Below are 17,874 nucleotides of genomic sequence, written 5' to 3' on the forward strand. Positions count from 1 at the left end.
GCCACCAGCCTACGCCACAGCCACAGCCACGCCGGATCTGAGCCCAGTCTTTGACCTACACTGGAGCTCCTGGCAACCCTGGCTCCTTAACCCACTGACGGAGGGATTTAATGCCCATCCTCATGGATGCTAGTTGGGTTCTTAACCCACTGAGCCACAATGGGAAGTCCATGAAAAAGTAATAGAACAAAAATTTAAGAGTGAGAGGTTAAAGTCCCTTTCTCCTCATTATCCCATGGGACAACTGTTAACAGTCTCTTTTTTATCTTCTCAGACATTTTCTCTGCATATGCAAGCAAGCGGGTATATATAGCCTTTATTTAAAATGTAACACAAATGAGATCTTTCTCTGCGTGCTATTGCGCAACTTGCCTTTTCTATTTAACAATATATCCTGCACAACTTTCTGCACACATACATCTCCTTCATTCCTGCCAGCTGTAGAATGTTCTATTGTCAGGATGCACCATGGCTTGTTTAGCCAGAACTGCTGGTTGCTAGGGCCCTGCCAGTTTGGCTCCCAAGTTTACTGCCCAGGCAAGAGAAAGAGCCAGGGGTGGGATGAGGCTGGGGATTATCAGCAGAATGTCAGGCCACGAAAGCTTGGTGTCTGTCACATTTCTTCACTAAGAGATGAAAATGATTTGGAGAAGGGTGAGGAAGAAACAGAGCACTGGGGTCCCAACAATAACGTGGAGGACGGAGGGCTTCTGAAAATACACAAAACGGTCTTTTTGGCACAGGCTTGGGGCCACAGACACAAGGCTCTCTGCTAATGCAATGTGACAGGGCGGCAGGGCCTGATAAGTTTTTCCATTTCTTTGTCTTTCCTGAGAGAAGCTCATGATTATCACCTTCTAGGTCACCAGGAGTGGAGCACAGAGGGACAGCTCGGCTTGTGCGCTTCCAGCTGGCTCCCATCAAGAAGTTAGAAGGGAGCCTGCAAATGCATTTCCTGTTATCATCTCTCCACCCTAGAATGACTTTCCCTGGCGGGGCTGGGGGAGGGGAGGCGGGCACAGGCCCCTCAGGAGGACCTGGGCAGGAATATTAATGCTGGAACGACTTCCCAGCGCAGCGGGAGGAGAGACCGCGGCCCAGCAAGTCCTGGGAGGGTCTGGTGGCTGAGCAGCCCCGGGGAGGGACAATCCGTCGGCTCACGGCAGTGGTCTCCCAAGTCCTAATGAAAACGTCTGCTCGTTCCGGGCAGGGTGCCCCCACCTCCCAGGCCTCGCTCGGCCACCCGGAAGAGGGTGGGCGCAGCGTGCGGCCACACTACCGGCCGGGTTAGGCGTGAACAGCCAGCGACCTCGCTTTCTTCCCGGCTGGTGCATCCGTCTCGCTGGGTCTAGATAGATAACGCAATCTCTCTGCCCACACCCCATTTGCTAGGAGACAGCCTGGGCTTCTGAATTTTTTATGGCCTCACTTAGCTTGGAGGAAATCCAGAGGTCAAAGCCGGCGCAGACGCTCCAGTCACCTTGCCCGTCCGGGCGCGCAGCCTTTCCGAAACCGGCTCACCCACGGGGCCCTAAATTACGGCGATTACACTGCAATTCGCGGCGCGATATTACTTTGATACACTACCTGCTGTAGCCGGCACTTGGAGGCGTGCATTATTTACCAGGGAGGCTGCCCGCGCTGCGCACCAGAACCGCCAGCGCTCGGCAGGGTCTTTCCTGTCCCTGCAGCCCAGCCCACGCTGACACAATGCGGGGTCTTGGCGGGGAGAGGACAGGAGCAGCCACCCTTTCTCCGAGTGACCCTTTCCTGACCGCGATATAGGCCAGGAGAGGAACGAGCAACAGAAGTGGCAGCTGCCAATGAAGTTGGGGGTGGGTGGGTAGGGAGAGGCGCTGAGCTCCGGCTCCTCCTGCTCTGAAGGACACCTCTGGTCCCCCTTACCTGTCCTAGGAGCCCCTGTCGGGCACGTCCTGGGACCCGAGCGAGAGGAGGGCGCGTCCAGAGCGCAAAGCTCGCGGAGACTGGCTAACCGCAGCAGCCAGTTAACCCTGGACCAGTCTCCACTGGGCCTGTGCCCTCCGGTTGGCGAAGACAAGGGAGATCCGGCTACGTCCCTCCCCTAGGTCTCTGGAAGCTGAAGCCGCTGCAGCCAAGGCCTGGTTTCATTCTGGCTGGGGGCTGAGGGCTGGAGTTGGACAGCCGGCCTCTCTGCGGTTCCCCCATTATGGCTTGGCATCAGCATCTAGATTGCAGGTTACTTCTGCTTTTATCCAAAGCGGTCCTTAAGGGAGATGGATTTCTGATTGAAATCCAGTCAATTGATGCCGGGGCTGGCAGGGCGCAGCTTGAGCACACTTCTGGGGAAATTGCCTGGGGTCTGAGGGTGGGCGGGTGGGCGGGGGGGAACAGGAGCCCTCTCAGCCCTGCTCTGGAGCTTATGAATAAGCTCCCGTTGGTTGGTATCCTTAAGAGTCCCCTATAGAGAATTTGCTGTGCTCTTCCTCCTGCTCCCCAGGATTGATGGAGCCAGAAACCTCCTGCAGGGGCCCCCAGAGGTTCTTGCATCCAGTGTGGCATCCAGACAGTGTGTGGTTAATGAGTCCGAAGAAAGGACCAGCGTCGGTGAGCTTTGGGTGTCTGTTTTGGAGGGTGAAGGAGGATGGTCTGCAGCGGGTCATGGTGGGTGGTCTGTCCAGATGTGGATCCCTGTTAACATCCTAGTTCCTGTTCTTCAGGATTTACCAACAAACCAACAAATTGGTCCCCACAGGACATGCCTGGCGGAGGGGGGTGCCCCCAACCCTATGAAGTGTGTCCAGAATCCTTGTTATCTGCCTCCCTTTCCTGGATTGTAACCCCCACTTCCATTCTGGCCTTCTTTTTCCAACAGGGAGTAGCCGAGGAGCCCTAGGAAGGCATCTCTGACCCCACATCTCCCCAGCACCCTGAAAAAGTCCCTGATGTGGATGTTCTAGACTCCAGATTAAGCCTCCCCCTCTTGCAGAGCCCAGCATAAAATGCAAATTCTCCTGGGAGGGGCAACACTTTGAATCTGTGCTGTCTTCTAGTGGAGGAGTCCGGCAGCCCTGCAGGAGCACCTGGAGCACCTGGCTGTGGAGGGGCTTCTGGAAGGAAGCACAGGAGCAGAGGAAGGAGAAGGAGTTCAAATGCCCGTACCTCCCGGGAGTTCCCATCGTGGCGCAGTGGAAACGAATCCAACTAGGAACCATAAAGTTGCAGGTTTGATCCCTGGCCTCGCTTAGTGGGTTAAGGATCTGGTGTTGCTGTGAGCTGTGGTGTAGGTTGAAGACGCGGCTCGGATCGGATGTTGCTGCTCCTGTGGTGTAGGCCGGCAGCTGTAGCTCTGATTGGATCCCTAGCCTGGGAACCTCCATATGCTTCAGGTGGGCCCCTAAAAATCAAAGCAAAACAACAATAACAACAACAACAAAAAGCATATCTCCCACTTGCTTGGGAGAGGAGGAAACATGAAGACCAAAGACTATCCCGGAAATGCCAGGAGCTCATTCCACCTGCTCTTCCTCAGCCCACAAAGCACATGCATTTCCTCCCTGTCCACTTTGGGACCTGCCTGACATGAACATATTTTTAAAAGGAATCCCAGCTGCTGCAGGAGCAGATGGTGTTGGGGGGTGGGGGTGCCAAGGGCAGGAGAAAGGGCTCCACTTCTTGTAGTAGGAGGCTCACTCTCTCTCTCATCCATCCACTCTCCAAACAGGTTCATCATTTTCTGGGACCAGAGTCCAGTCTCCTGAATTCTAGCTCTTCTTGGGAACAGCAGGTAGAAGGAGTGAATCCTACAGGACTCCCAGGACAGCCCTTCTGCTCTTTCAGGGCAGTCACCTTGTCCACACCCCACCTTATCATCTTGGGGCTACACCTGCCAGGCCTCCTTACGCTGCCGCTTTAGAGTCCCCACACAACCTCAGCTCTGACAAGAATTGATTACGCTTCCGGTCTGATGGCAGCGCCCCTGGTTTCCAGGGAGTTCCGAGTCTGGGAGATAGTCTTCTGACAACCAAAACAATGAATAGCAAAATTGCACGGGCATTTGGGACTGTTGGATGTCCAGCTGGCACACTTGCTGGTCTAGAAATGTCCTCAGAGGTGAGTGGGTTTAGTCAAGCCGACCAGAGAGAAGAATTTTTTAATTCTAAAACAGCTGTCCTTATAAAATAAAAATAAATAAAATAAAACAGCTGCCCTGCCTTTTTCCAAGAGGGCCTGCTGCAGGGCCCCTACCCTCCAGGGGAGGGAGGAAAGAGACAGGCGAGAGAAGTCGCTTCACGTCTCCCCTCCCCCACCCAACCATCGTAGGGGGAAAGGTGGGGATCCATCGGCTTTGGTGCCACAAATATCTGGGCCCGGTGCGCCTGTGCCCTTGGGGAAGCCTCCGCGGCATCTGAGACCCCAGCGTTCCGTGATTTCTCCTGATTCCTGGATGTTCCTGGAGGGGCCGGTCTGCTCCGGGAGCGCACCCTCCGCACCTCCTCCTCCTCCTCCACCGCCCGCAGCTCTTAATTTATTATTAACTCTGGAACTGACTTTGAAATTATGGAGGACCATGTTGTTTCTTTCCTTGGCGTCTCTTATGGTCCCCGAGGGGAGGCGAGCTGAGAACGCCAGATACACAAATATGCTGTGAACACCCTGTGGATTTGCGGCTCTAGCAAGGGGAAGGAAATTAGCTGTAATAAGCCGCCGCCTGACTCGAAAGCTTCCACCGCAGACCCTCAGAAGGGCTCCTGGCCCCCTTTGTTCTGCTTCCCCGGCCACCTGTCGGCAGGTCTTGGTCTTCACTCCCCCTGCAGGACAGTGACTCCCTCCCCTCCCAGTCCTGGGAGGTCACAGACAGGGAGTATCTGTATCCCTGGGACCTGGGGGGTGGGGAGGGATGGGGAGGGGGAGTCCCCAGGCCCACAAAGAAGCCATCCCTGGCCTCTCCCTGAGTGATTAGCTTGAAAGGTGGTAGGAAAAGCAGGTGGAAATCAATTTTCATTTTCCTAGAATTACTGGAAGGGAGAGGGTTATTTGGAAGTTTCTGAGAAGCGAAAAGGATTCATTGGCCCCCAAATAAAAGGATCCGTAGGCGTTTGGCCTTTCTTTTGCTTTGCTCCTGAGGAGAACCAAGGGCTAAAACCCTTAAGTGACTACACCACAGCAGCAGCTGCACTTGGGCGGAAAATAGACTCTGGCTGTGGTTGGAGCAATGGAAGGTGCTGGTTCTAGCCCTTGGCTGCCTAACAAGTTGGCACACCATGATCTGGCCTCTGGCTTCCCCTCTCTGGTTTCTGGTGCAAAGAACAGGACTCAGTCATGTGGCAGACCTTATATAAATGTTCATTGAATGGAGTAGGTTAGGTTGTCCTGCTAATTTGCTGTGTGACCTCTGGCAAGTCACCTAACCTCTCTGGGCTTCTATTTTTTAAATATATAAAAGAACATTGGGGAGATGGGTGTGCCATTCCTGGGATGCAGAACTAATCACAGGTTCACACTGTGACACAAACACGCTTTCTGCCATGCCCACCAGACAAAGGGACGTGCAGTATGCTGCCCCTCACACTCATAAGGTCAAAGGCAAGTTTTACACCCAATAGGACAATCCTGAATTTTCACTACTATTATCTTTGTGATTTAAAACTTTGTCAATAAAAACCAATTCCTATCAATATTGTTGTATCTTTTTACTTTAACATTTACTAAGTTTTTTTTTTTTTTTTTTTTCCCACCTTGGAGTATAAATGGTGAAGAGTTTGAGTTCTGGAGCCTGACTACTTGGACGTGAATCTTGGCTCAGCCACTTACCAGCTGGGTGACCTTGAGCATTGTCCTTAACCTCTCTGTGCCTCAGTTTCCTCATCTATAAAGTGGAGAACATGATACATCATAGGTTGTGATCTGAAGGGCTTAGCACAGTGTCTGGAGCATAATAAGGGCATATGTAGTAAGTGCTGCATATTATTACTGTAATAACCGAATGCCTTTAGACACTTCTCAGGAAAGGTAAGCACTTTGTTTTTATCATGCTGGGTCCTGAATCTTTGCTAGAATGAGCAATTAGAAACGTTACTTCTAAAATCTTGAGAAGCACCAATCGGGATCATCTCTAAAGTCTGCTTCCAGCTAGAGTGTTGGGAGTGGGGTGTGTGTTCCTGTTAACTGGTTAACTGGGAGTAGCCCGTTCCTTTTAGCTTCATTCTCTTTGTAGTTGAAAATTTATTTGAAATGCACAAACTCCTTTCCTCGCTCTAGTCAGTAGGGTAATTAATATTCCTGTCGGTGGAGGCCTCAAGGTAGCACGGGAAGGAGCCCCAGCTGGGCTGTGGGCAGATTGGCAAGTCTGTCCTGCCTCCAACCCCGGCTTCTGTGAAATGGGGGTCAGGAGACCCTGAGGGAGTTGGGGCTTTCCCTTCTCACAAGCAGATAGCATCTGAGATGAGGGCTCCAAGAGAGATTTGTAAAGTCTAAAGCCCTGACACCCAAAGGTGCCTCATCCTCACCAGGGCGACTCTACTTCCTGGGACCCCATTTCCAAAACAAGACCAGGGATATGGCCTAAGTGTGCTGGCCCCAAGGGACAGGAGGTTGTTTCACTCCTTTTTTGTGTATTCTTTTCCAATCTTTTTTTTTTTGTCTTTTGTCTTTTTGCTATTTCTTGGGCTGCTCTCGTGGCATATGGAGGTTCCTAAGCTAGAGGTCTAATCGGAGCTGTTGCTGCCGACCTATGTCACAGCCACAGCCACGCCAGATGCTTACCCCACAGAGCGAGGCCAAGGATCAAATCCACAACCTCACGGTTCCTAGTTGGATTCGTTCCACTGTGCCACCATGGGAACTCCTTTTTCCAATCTTGCTTTAGCCTAAAGTCAAAACAAAAATCCAGTTGATGGACAGTTCCATGAACTAAGTCTTTAGAGGCTAGATGCATGTGTTCAAACATGCAGTGCATGTATATGGTGTTCAACCTTGACCAAAGTTTCCAGAGTTTATCCTCACGTCTAGTCAATACCGCACACTTTGACGATGGAGTTATTCATTCACTGGACAAGAATTTATGGAGAACCAGCCAGATGCTATTCTAGACGCTGGGGAGACAGCCATGAATAAGACCGACAAGGTCTGTGCCCTGTGGACACCACAACCAAGTGGGGAGAGACTGATAATAAACAGAGAGATAAATAAGAAGGCGAGTTTGGAGTTCCTTTCATGACTGAGCGGAAATAAATCTGACAAGCATCCATGAAGACACAGGTTGGATCCCTGGCCTCGCTCAGTGGGTTAAGGATCCGGCATTGCTGTGAGCTGGGATGTAGGTCACAGACAAGGCTCGGATCCCGAGTTGCTGTGGCTGTGGTGTAGGCCAGCAGCTGTAGCTCTGACTGGACCCCTAGCCTGGGAAACTCCATGTGCCTCGGGTGCAGCCCTAAAAGGACAAATAAATAAATAAATAATTAATTAAAAAAAAGAGGGGGAGTTTAGGGTGTGATGAGGGCTGTGAGGTGAATAAACCATGGAGCTGCGATGGCAAGGCCCTGACTCGGCGCACGACAGATTCTGCTGAGCAGGCAACTTTGTATAACAGAGATTGTCCTAAATTCTTTCTCTTTAATAGGAATACATGGAGTTCCCACTGTGGCACAACGGGATTGGCAGTGTCTCTGCAGTGGCAGGGACACAGGTTCACTCCCTGGCCTGGAACAGTGGTCAAGGACCCAGTGTTGCCACAGCTGTGGCATAGGTAGCAACTCAGGCTCAGATTTGATTCCTGGCCTGAGGAACTCCATATGCCATGGGGTGGCCAAAAAAGAAAAAAGAGAGGGATAGACAACCAGGCATAATAAAAATAAGAGTGCGGAATTCCCGTCCCATGGCGCAGTGGAAACGAATCTGACTAGGAACCATGAGGCTGAGGTTTCGATCCCTGGCCTTGCTCAGTGGGTTGAGGATCCGGCATTGTCATGAGCTGTGGTGTAGGTCACAGCCATGACCTGGATCCCATATTGCTGTGGCTGTGGTGAGGACCGGCAGCTGTAGCTCTGATTGGACCCCTAGCCTGGGAACCTCCATATGCTGCTGGTGTGGCCCTAAAAAAGCAAAAAAGAAGCAAAAAAAAAAAAAGAGACTATTGTTAACAGAGACCGAGCACTTGCTGGTGCCACATCCTGTCTTGAACAGTTTACAAGAATCATCTAATCTCTCCAACAGCCCCATGAGGAGGGTATTGTTACCCTTCTATACAAATGAGGACATCGAGGCACAGAGAGGTTAAGTAACTTTCCCAACATTGCACAGCTAATAAGGAGAGAATCTGGAATGTGAGAGTCCTGATGGATTTATAAATATCGTTGCTTTTGGGGGCTACTGTATAAGTATTTGAACTGTCACTGTAATAGATACACTCCATTAAGTAGTCTTTAATCAATTTGACCCATTTTCAAAGTGCATTTGGTAATTTGCAGGTTTTATTTTATTTTAGTGAGGAGAGCAAGAGAGCTCTCTTAGGAGTTAACTGGGAAGCTGGTGGTTCAGAGGTTTGTAGTTGCTCGGGGTGGGAGAGAAATCGCAAAGCCTCGGCGTAGGAAGCTGCAAGGGCGGTGGAGAGCGTCGGGCTCAGGTCCCTTCTTGTGTAGATCAAGAGAGTGAGTCCAGAGAGAGGGTGAGTCGTCCAAAGACACACACCACACACACACATACACACCACTTCGGGTCCTCCTCCCTCCAGCCTCCCACACTTTATGAGAGTGTCAGATTCCATTAAGACTAACCAAGCACAGTGTTCAAACAGTTTCAGCCTATTTATCCAGAGACACCACAACTTTGGAGGCCCCAAACGTGCCCATTTGTTACTATTTGCAAAGATGGTATACACCAAATATGGGTTTTCTGTAAACAAATTAAAAAGTAATAAAGTGGCCCCATCTGCATACAAGAGCTCCATGCTTCTATTTTAATGAAGCTTGCTTTTGCAAAGCCATTTTGATGGCTTGTCAACCAAGCTGAAGCCCGAAGCCGAACCTGGAGATGGGGCGATGGGGCTGCCCCTTCTTCCTCCCTCCAGGATGTAGGGTCACCTGCTGTGTGCTGAGGAGCTGGGCTGGGACCCGGGAATCTGCTCTACTTAGAAAAACCACAATTCGTTTTTTCTTTTCTTTCTTTCTTTCTTTTTTTTTTTTTTTTTGTTGCTTTTTAGGGCCGCACCTGAGGCATATGGAAGTTCCCAGGCTAGGTGTCGAAATTGGAGCTAGCCACAGCAATGGGGGATTTGAGCCGTGTCTGCCATCTACACCACAGCTCATGGCAATGTTGGATCCTTAACCCACCGGGCGGGGCCTGGGATTGAACTCGCATCCTCAGGGATACCAGTCAGGTTTGTAACCTGCTGAGCCACAACGGGAACTTGCTTACAATTCTGTTAAGTAGCAAGGCCAGGGGTCACAAGACCGTCCACATGAGCTACATGAACAGTAATAAGAATAGTAATATTTCATCAGCATTGATCATATGTCAGGGTGTTGGAAATCTTCTGTCTGCGCCTTCAAATCCCCTCTCTGCCCTCTTCCATCCACCCTGTGCCCCAAGGAGGCTGCCCCTGTGGATTGCATGCCCCGGGCCCCTGTGAAGTGAAGTCCTCTGGTTGGCACTGCCCCTGGGAGATGATGGAGGGGATAGGGCTAATGTGGGCATTTCAGGAGGCAGGGGTGGCTTCTTCAGGGCTCATGGTGCCTGTCTCGGCCCCTCTCCTATAGCATAGCTCTGTCTCTGGGTTTCGCTTCCTCCTTGGGCCCCTCTAGGCCTAGAGGTGCTAACAGCACCCCAGTGTTGCTGGACCTGGGGTGCTGCATCATCCCTTGCTGCCTTCCTCAACCCTGCCCGTATCTTTGTAAGCACCCCCCTTGGCAAACTTTCCTCAGTGGTCTGAATAAACCATTTGTTTCCTGCCAGGACCCAGGTAAACACAAACAGCCTGAGCTAAGCCTTTTTGTGTCCTTTTTTTAGATTCCACATGTAAGTGATCGCAGATGACATTGGTGTCTCACTGTCTGACTAACTTCACTTGGCATGATAATTTCTAGGTCCATTCATGTTGCTGCAACTGCCAATCTTTCTTTCCTTTTAATGGCTGAGTAATATTCCATTGCGTATATGTATCACATCTTCTTTATCCATTCCTCTATTGATGGACATTTAGGTTGTTTCCATGTCATGGTTATTGTACAAAATGCTGCAGTGAACACTGGAGCACATATATCTTTTTGAGTCATTGTTTTCTTTAGATGGATGCCCAGGAGTGGGATTGCGGGATCAAATGGTAGTTCTATTTTTAGTTTTCTGAGGAATCTCCACACTGTTTTCCACAGTGGTTGCACCAGTTTACACTCTCACCAACAGTGTAATAGGGTTCCTTTTTCTCCACACCCTGTCCAGCACCTACTGTTTGTAGACTTTTTGATGATGGTCATTCTGGCTGGTGTAAGGCGGTACCTCATAGCAGTTTTGATTTGCATTTCTCAAATAATTAGCAATGCTGAACATCTTTTCATGTGTTTTTTGGCCATGTGTCTGTCTTCTTTAGAGAACTATCTGTTTAGATCTTCTGCCCTGAGCTAAGCTTTTTGGAAACCCTCTTCATCTTCCTTAAACCAGCTCTGTGAGGTAGGGGCTGTTATTAGCCCCGTTTACGGATTCTTCAGCTTGCCCACAGCCAAAGAGGTGGCAGAATTTGAATCCAGCCTATCAGTGAACAGAGATAAACTTTCTTTAATAAAATTTTTTTTTTCTCTTTTTAGGGCCACATTTGCGGCATATGGAAGTTTCTAGGCTAGGGGGTTGAATTGGAGTTGCAGCTCCCAGCCTACACCACAGCCACATCAGATCCTAGCCACGTATATAACCTACACCACAGCTCACAGCAATGCCAGATCTTTAACCCAATGAGCAAGGCCAAGGATCGAACTCACATCCTCATGGATACTAGTCGGATTGTTTTCACTGCGCCACAACAGGTACACGCTGTCTTGAACTCTTTTATTAATAAACACTTACGGAGCACCTAGTAAGAGCCAGGCCCAGGGCTAGGCACTGGGGTTTAGCAATAAGCAACAGTCTCCTTCTTTCTATGGAGGAGACTGCAGCCTGGTTCCCTGGTTCTCAACCATGGTGGCATGTTAGCACCACCCAGGGAATTAAACAGAATCAATGCCCTGCTGCTCCACCCTCAGCCAATTAAATCAGAATCTCTGGTGGTGGAGCATTAGTGTTTTAGAAAATTCCCCTAGAGGTATTCCCACTGTGGCCCAGTGGGTTAAGAATCCGAATGCAGTGGCTTGGGTTCCTGCGGCTTTAATCTGTGGCCTAGTGCAGTAGGTTAAAGGATCCAATGCTGCTGCCGCTGTGGCTTGAATTCAGTCCCTGGCCCTGGAATTTCCATGGGCCATGGGTGCAGCCGAAATGAAAGAAAGAAAATTCCCCTAGTCAGTCTAATAAGTGCCAAAGTTGGAGCCTGGACTCAGGGGCCATGCTTGAGTGCCACAGGGGGTCAGAGAAGGTTGAGAGAATTTGTGGCTGAACGGGTTGGGAATGTGGGCTGACTTTGAGGATATGGAAAGATGGATGCTAGTAGAAGTGAATGCTCTAGGGTGGGAAATAATTGGCCAGCATGATTTGCTATTCATTCAACAAACACTAGTTGGGCAGAAACTCAAACCCAAGCAATCAGTGTAGTTCACGTGCAGAGATGGACCTTCTGGCTTCTCTCTGGGGCTCTGGAAATGGCTCGGTGTCAGGGAGCCACGCACAACCCTCTCTGCTACTGAAGCCAGTGACAAATCTTCTAAAGCTGCCATTTGGAGCTGAGGCGGGACCAGGAAAAAGGGTGTGTCCTCTACACGACTTCCATCAGCCCCTACCGCCAAAACCCAGACTCTGTGGTTCAAACCCATTTTTTCCCCTCCTTCCCAGAACTTTAATTCTTGATCTTGCTGCCAACCTACCCAGACAGGATGAAAGGAATTTTTGAGTAAATGAACCATCCATCATTCTCATTCCCGCCCCCCGCCCCCGCCCCCGAACAGCTATGAAGCCAAAGTCTTGTTCCAGGAGATAAGGGAGGTGACACCCCAGAAGGAGACTGAGGAGGGGGGACACAGCCCCGCCCTCAGGGACCCCAGTCTGAGGGGGCAGAATAGTGACCATTTCTTCAGGCTGGAAGTCTGAGTGGGGGGACTTCACGGGCGAGGAAGCCTCACTCCCATGCACAGTTAGGACAAGATACCTTCTGATGGAGGCCCCTGCAGAGCTGTCCCTAAAGTCAGCAGAGCCTTCTGCTGCCTTTGGATCCCTCCACTTTCCCCAGCAGCGGCAACCACCCCATCCTGATGGAGCCCTAGGCCATCCACCCAGGGTGCAGAGACCCTAAGGGAGTGGTTGGTGGCCCGAGGCCAGCCTAGCAGGGGGAGACACCCGTGGGCAGATGATCTCTCTGTGCCTGCTTATCTGCCAGGAATGGAGCAGAAGGGGAAGGAAGTGGAGAATGAAGGAGAGAAAGGAGGGAGCCAGGCTGGGAAGCCTCAGCCCAGACCCCGCTCCCGGGAAGGCCCATCCTCCCACCTCTGCTGCCCTCCTTCCCGACACCCTTGCCCCTCCCCTTCACCACGGTGAGGTGCTCCCGTGTCCTGAGCTCCTCCACCTCAGATCCCTCCCCTTCCCCAGGGAGGCCTTGACGCACATCTGCCCCAGTTTTATTTTTTATTTTATTTTTGGTCTTTTTGCCATTTCTTGGGCTATTGCTGTGGCATATGGAGGTTCCCAGCTAGGGGTCGAATTGGAACTGTAGCTGCTGGCCTACACCAGAGCCACAGCAACGTCAGATCTAAGCTTTGTCTGCAACTTACACCACAGGTCACGGCAATGCCAGATCCTTAACCCACTGAGCAAGGCCAGAGATCGAACCTGCAACCTCATGGTTCCTAATCGGATTCATTAACCACTGAGCCATGATGGGAGCTCCTGCCCCATTTTTAATATCTAGACATCCCACCATCGCCAGGGCCCACAGTGACACCAGATGGACCAGCAGCTGATCATGACAATTGACATTTACCATGTGCCCGGAATTGTTTGAAATCTTTGTCCCTATTAGTATCTAATCCTTACAACAGCACACTGGGAACTGACTTCTATTATCATCTCCAATTTATAGATGAGGAAACAGAGGCACAGAGAGGGTAAGCAATTTGTCCAAGGTTGCGGAGCTGGTAAGCACTGGTAAGCACTGGTAAGCCCAGGCAGCCTGGCTGCAGAGGCCCTGCTCTTGCTGGTTTGTCCTCCCACCTCTTGGTAAAGTACAGGGATTAATGAGGTGTAGATGTGAGACCAAGGCTTTGGTAGGTGGAGTTACAGGAAGCAGGCCTCACCCCTGTCCCTTTGGCCAACTGTCCCTGGAGAGGAAGGAATTCAAGCTGGAACTTGTTCAGATTCTGTCTCCCCTCCTTCTCCTACTGAGAGGCTGAGATTTGGGGCTTTGGACTCCTCCAGGTGGGTGTAGATGGGGAGCAGGAATGATCCTAAATTAACACACCCCCCCCGACCCGAGGCTGGCAGGTCCAGCCAGCCCTGCACAGAGGGCAGCCCAGGGCGGGGGCAAGAAACTCTATTAGCAGTTCTGGATTGGCTGCATCTGGAGCCAGGGCCAGCCTCCTTTCTGCTCCTTCTGGAGAAGAAGGTAAGTCACACTGGTTTTAAGGTGGCCCAGGAGGAGTGGATCACCCCTCCTCAGGCAGTTTCTAGGTTGTGTACACAGCCTACACCAGCGGGTCACTTACAGCTCAGTATGTAGGAGGCTAAGCTGCCACTGACCCAGGCCCTCCCTGATGCTAGGACGTGTGCATTAGCTCACTAATCTTCGTAACTGCTCTGTGTAGTGGGATCACGGTCATCCCAATTTTTCTGTAGGTTCGGAGATGCCAAGTCACTTGCTCAAGGTCACACAGTCCCTGCAAACTGCAGAGCCAGTGTCCGTGACCACTAGCTCCTTGACTTGCAGCCGGCTGAGGAACATTCTAGGACCCCTCCCCCTCACTGAAGCGCCGGTCTCTAGGTTGCACTGGAGGACAGCGAAGTCAGGAAGCCCATTCTGATCTCTGCTGATGGGACAGGGGGTAGATGTGTCACCAGAAGTTCAGGGATGAGGAGCAAAGGCCAGAGGTTGGGGAGGATGGCAACCCCGAGGCTAGGTGAGGGGGGCTCTGTCTTCTGTTATCAGGACGGGGGTCTCCAAGAAGCCCTCTTTGCTGAGGTAATAAACCTGCCTCCTTACCTCCCTCCAAAGAGGTCCTTTTGTTCCTCCTCCGTTCTCCCGTTACCATAGCGCCAATAAGCCTCGTCTTTACTGCCGACAGCAGACACATTGAGCTGGTTAGGGATGCTCCCTTGCCTGGTGTTTGCCCAGCATCTAAGAGGAGGCCTGGGCCCCATTCCCACTCCTCTATTGCAGAGCTGAGCGGCTTCTTCCTTTTTTCATAGTTCTGCTCCAGGAGCTGAGTCCCCTAATCTCTTTTCCAATCTTTGATTACAACACTTTATTAATTCTATAGCCATATGGTGTGTAAAAGTCTCCTGATTCCTGTGAGCCTTGGCTGTGGTGACAGACTCCTGGAAGGTACAGACTAGATTGGAGGTGGGGGACTGACGTTTACGGAGCGCCTGGCCCACTATCTGCCAGCCGCCTGGGGACACGGTGGACATTGAATCCTTCCCTGGGACATCCCTAAAAAGTTCATGACCTTGGATAAGTTTCTTGAGTTCTGCGGGCCTCCAGCTGCCTCCTCTATAAACTGGGGAGAAGGATAGGACTCGCTTCCCAGGGTTGTCCTCAGGAACAGATGAGTCTGTCCAAGTAACACAACTAAGAATGATGGGGTTTCCGCACAGCAAGCCCGTGGGGGACTCGCGGTGATGGCGGTGGTGAGGGGGATGCTGCTTGAGGTTTCGAGGCTGACATGACTCTCCTAGATCACACAGCCAGGATTTATGCCCGGGCCTCTCCAGCGCATTCCCCTACACTGTTTGGGCATCCAATCCAAAGCCTTCATCCTACAGGAAAGGAAAAATCGAGCCTGGAGAGGTGCAGCAACTTCCCCGAGAACATGCGGCAACAAGCCAAGGGACATGTGAGAACCTGCCTTGAATCGGTGACAGCCTGGTTTGGGTCAACTCACAAGGCACTTCCTGTCTCTGGGCTGCAGTTCCTCATCTGCAAAATGGGTGAAGTAAGAGTCAGACACGATGGGCTCTAAGGCAACTTCTAGTTCATTGTTTAAGTGGTAGAGGCTAAATCTAAATCATGAAGATTGCGTGCGTGTGAGAGGGGCGTAGGAAGATGATTTGAGATGATTCATCTTCCAAGGGTGGGTTTTTTTTTTCCCCACACAGGTGGCATATGGAACCCCTGCTACCACAGAGACATCTCCTGATCCTAAACCCCCATGCCACAGTGGGAACTCCCCACTGGTGGATCTTTAGTAAATTTTTGCACCAAATCTGGGGTGCATCCCAGACCCCCCCTTCCTCCCTACTCAGGCCTTCTTCCTTCATCAGCTAGGTGGACACTCCCAGAGCTGGGCTGGAGACACAGTTCCTGGGGCCTCAGCATCCAGCCTGGGCAGGAGGTAGTGGGCAGTCAGCCAGGTCTCCAGGAGGCCCATGGACCTCTTCCTGGGGACCAGCATCTCCTCAAGCTCCAGCTGACCCCCTGCTGGGAGGGAGACAATGCCACTGGAGCCTGTTGGCTGTGTGCTGTAGCAAGGCCTGCAGCCACGCTTCCCAGCATCCCTGAGACAGGCCCGCCTGGGGAACAGCCCTGAGCAGCCAAGAAGTCGGACACACCAGAAACATGGCCTGTGGGTGGTGGTGACCCCAGTCAGCCTCCTAAATCATAGAGATGTTTAATAGTAGAAGGAACCCTAGGGAACCTTTGTGACTTCCCTGTACTGCAGGTATCATCAGCCCCATTTACGGATGAATAACACATGGCCCAGGCATCGAGCACAATCTGCCCAAACTGGCAAAACAGATTCTCTTGATTCACTCGTCTATGCTCTTTTGCCCAAAACTGTGCCCCAGCCAGGGCAGGCATTATTTTGGGGGGCTCCCTCTGGCCCTGCTTTTTGAGATGGGGTAGAAGAGGGAGAAGCGGGGGGTGTGCCCCCACCCCCACACTCTCCACCAAACAATCCACCATCCTAGTCTCTCCAAGGGGGCTACATGCTGATGGCTGAAAAGGATCAAAACAGTGAGTTAAAAGCAAAAAAACACACAGCATTTTCTTCACAATTCCCTCTGCTCTTGAGGAAGGAGGCTTGAGTGTTCGCAGAGCTTTCAAGTTGTCTAGAACAGAAATGGGACCCTTTCATGGCTCTTCCTCTGTGTTCCGCCCTTGGTGCAAAGTGCTATTATTAGCATTGCCTTCGCTATCTGCCATACAGGCTTCCCCTCCAAGAAGTAATTAAATGCATTATTTGGTGCGAAATAAAAGCATCTATCTGCATCGGTGGCCTCAGACACTGCCACATTCCTTTTTTGCAGTTTTGAGGGTTGGGAGGTCTTGTGGCTACAGCAGATCTAAATGAGGCCATTAGCCCTGGGATGGGGGGAGGGCAGGATGGAAGACAAAGGGGCAGGCCCTGGGGACCTCCTGGCAGTTAGAGGAGGTGGTATGCGTATGCGTTTGGGGGTCATTGGGGAGCTGGAAGGGCCAAGGTGTCCGGTTTGAGCCAGGCAGGGCAGAGCCATTCTCTTAGTGACAAGGTAGAGAACAAGGATTAGGGGGGTGGCCATTGTCCTCCTCACCCCAGGTAACCTAGACCCCACCAGGGACCCTGGCTGTGGCCTCTGGAGGCTCTGACTCCTCTGAGCTGAGTGAGCCTCAGCAAGAAGCATCCTCTCTGTCTCTTATCTATAGGAGCCAGAAACTGGGCTTTTTTCAGCCTCCGTATCAAATCTGTTTCCTAGCCCTGCTGGTTTGATTTACTAAATGGTTTCAAATCCATCTGCTTCTCTTGCTGGCTATCAGGGCCCTGATGCAGATCCCACTGAAGCAGAGGGCAGGGGCAAGCTGGGGTTTGAATCCTGACTCCACTATTACTTGCTCCGTGACCTTGGACGAGGGTGGCCCAGATTTAGCAAATCAAAAATAGAGAACGCCCATGTGAATTTAATAGGCAACATTCAGGATGCATTTATACTTAAAAAAATTCCTTGTTTATCTGAAATTCAAATTTAACTGCTCATTCTGTATTTTATCTGGCCACTCTACCTCGGACAAGCTCCTTAAACTTCTCGGCTCCCTTCTCTATAAAGTGGGGATACTAATAGTAGCTACTGCAGGGGTGTTTCTGAGGGTTAAATGACTAAAAAATGTAAAATACTTAGAACGGGATGATAATAACCATCAACACTCAATTAGTGGATTAGGAAGTGCTTTTTACCTTGAAAAATGCCTTGCGAACGCAATTGAGGTGTTATTTTTGCTACACCTCCCTTCTCCCTCAACTTCATCAGAGCAAGCAAAGCAGCAAAGTTGGGTGGAAGGACGGAGGTGAAACCTAAGAGGAACTTCCAGGTAGAAGGGGGTGGAGACTGCAACAGGTGACAGGTGGCATCCATATAGTTCCTTGCTGGGCCCCAGGAGCAGGCAGTTAGTCAGGTCAGAGCAATTAACCTCACCTCCAGGGAAGGTAGAGGGGAATGAGTCTGGGAGGGGTCTGCTGGCCTGTGGAGTTTCCAAAAGAGATGCAAGTGCCAAGAACTGGCAGCTGGGAGCAAGGGAAGAAGCGCTGGCCACCAAGAAGCCTGGTTTGACAGCTCCTGGGAGGGCTGTCATTCATTCAC

At 51.2% G+C, this 17,874-nt stretch overlaps 1 non-coding gene across 6 annotated transcripts in view; it reads right to left on the reverse strand.

Annotated features, from left to right (window-relative positions):
* Nucleotides 1–299: 299 nt before the first annotated feature.
* The window catches only part of LOC102165560 (uncharacterized), a 30,755-nt gene continuing 13,180 nt past the window's right edge, over nucleotides 300–17,874 (reverse strand). The window contains exons 3-5 of one of the 6 annotated variants that reach the window (XR_014809200.1): nucleotides 6,745–6,848; nucleotides 5,794–5,848; nucleotides 300–3,089 (exon numbers count right to left, since the gene is read on the reverse strand). This is a non-coding gene — a transcript (uncharacterized LOC102165560). Of the gene's footprint in view, nucleotides 3,090–5,793; nucleotides 5,849–6,744; nucleotides 6,849–12,985; nucleotides 15,079–15,154; nucleotides 15,239–17,874 lie in introns of those variants that run through there. The other 5 variants (XR_014809201.1, XR_014809199.1, XR_002345699.2 and 2 more) reach the window with 5 other exon arrangements.

Source organism: Sus scrofa, chromosome 7 (assembly GCF_054392235.1).
Source record: "Sus scrofa isolate SSC_HxYL_T2T_F1_AM1 chromosome 7, Sscrofa_HxYL_maternal_Yorkshire_Landrace_v2.0, whole genome shotgun sequence".
NCBI lineage: Eukaryota > Metazoa > Chordata > Mammalia > Artiodactyla > Suidae > Sus > Sus scrofa.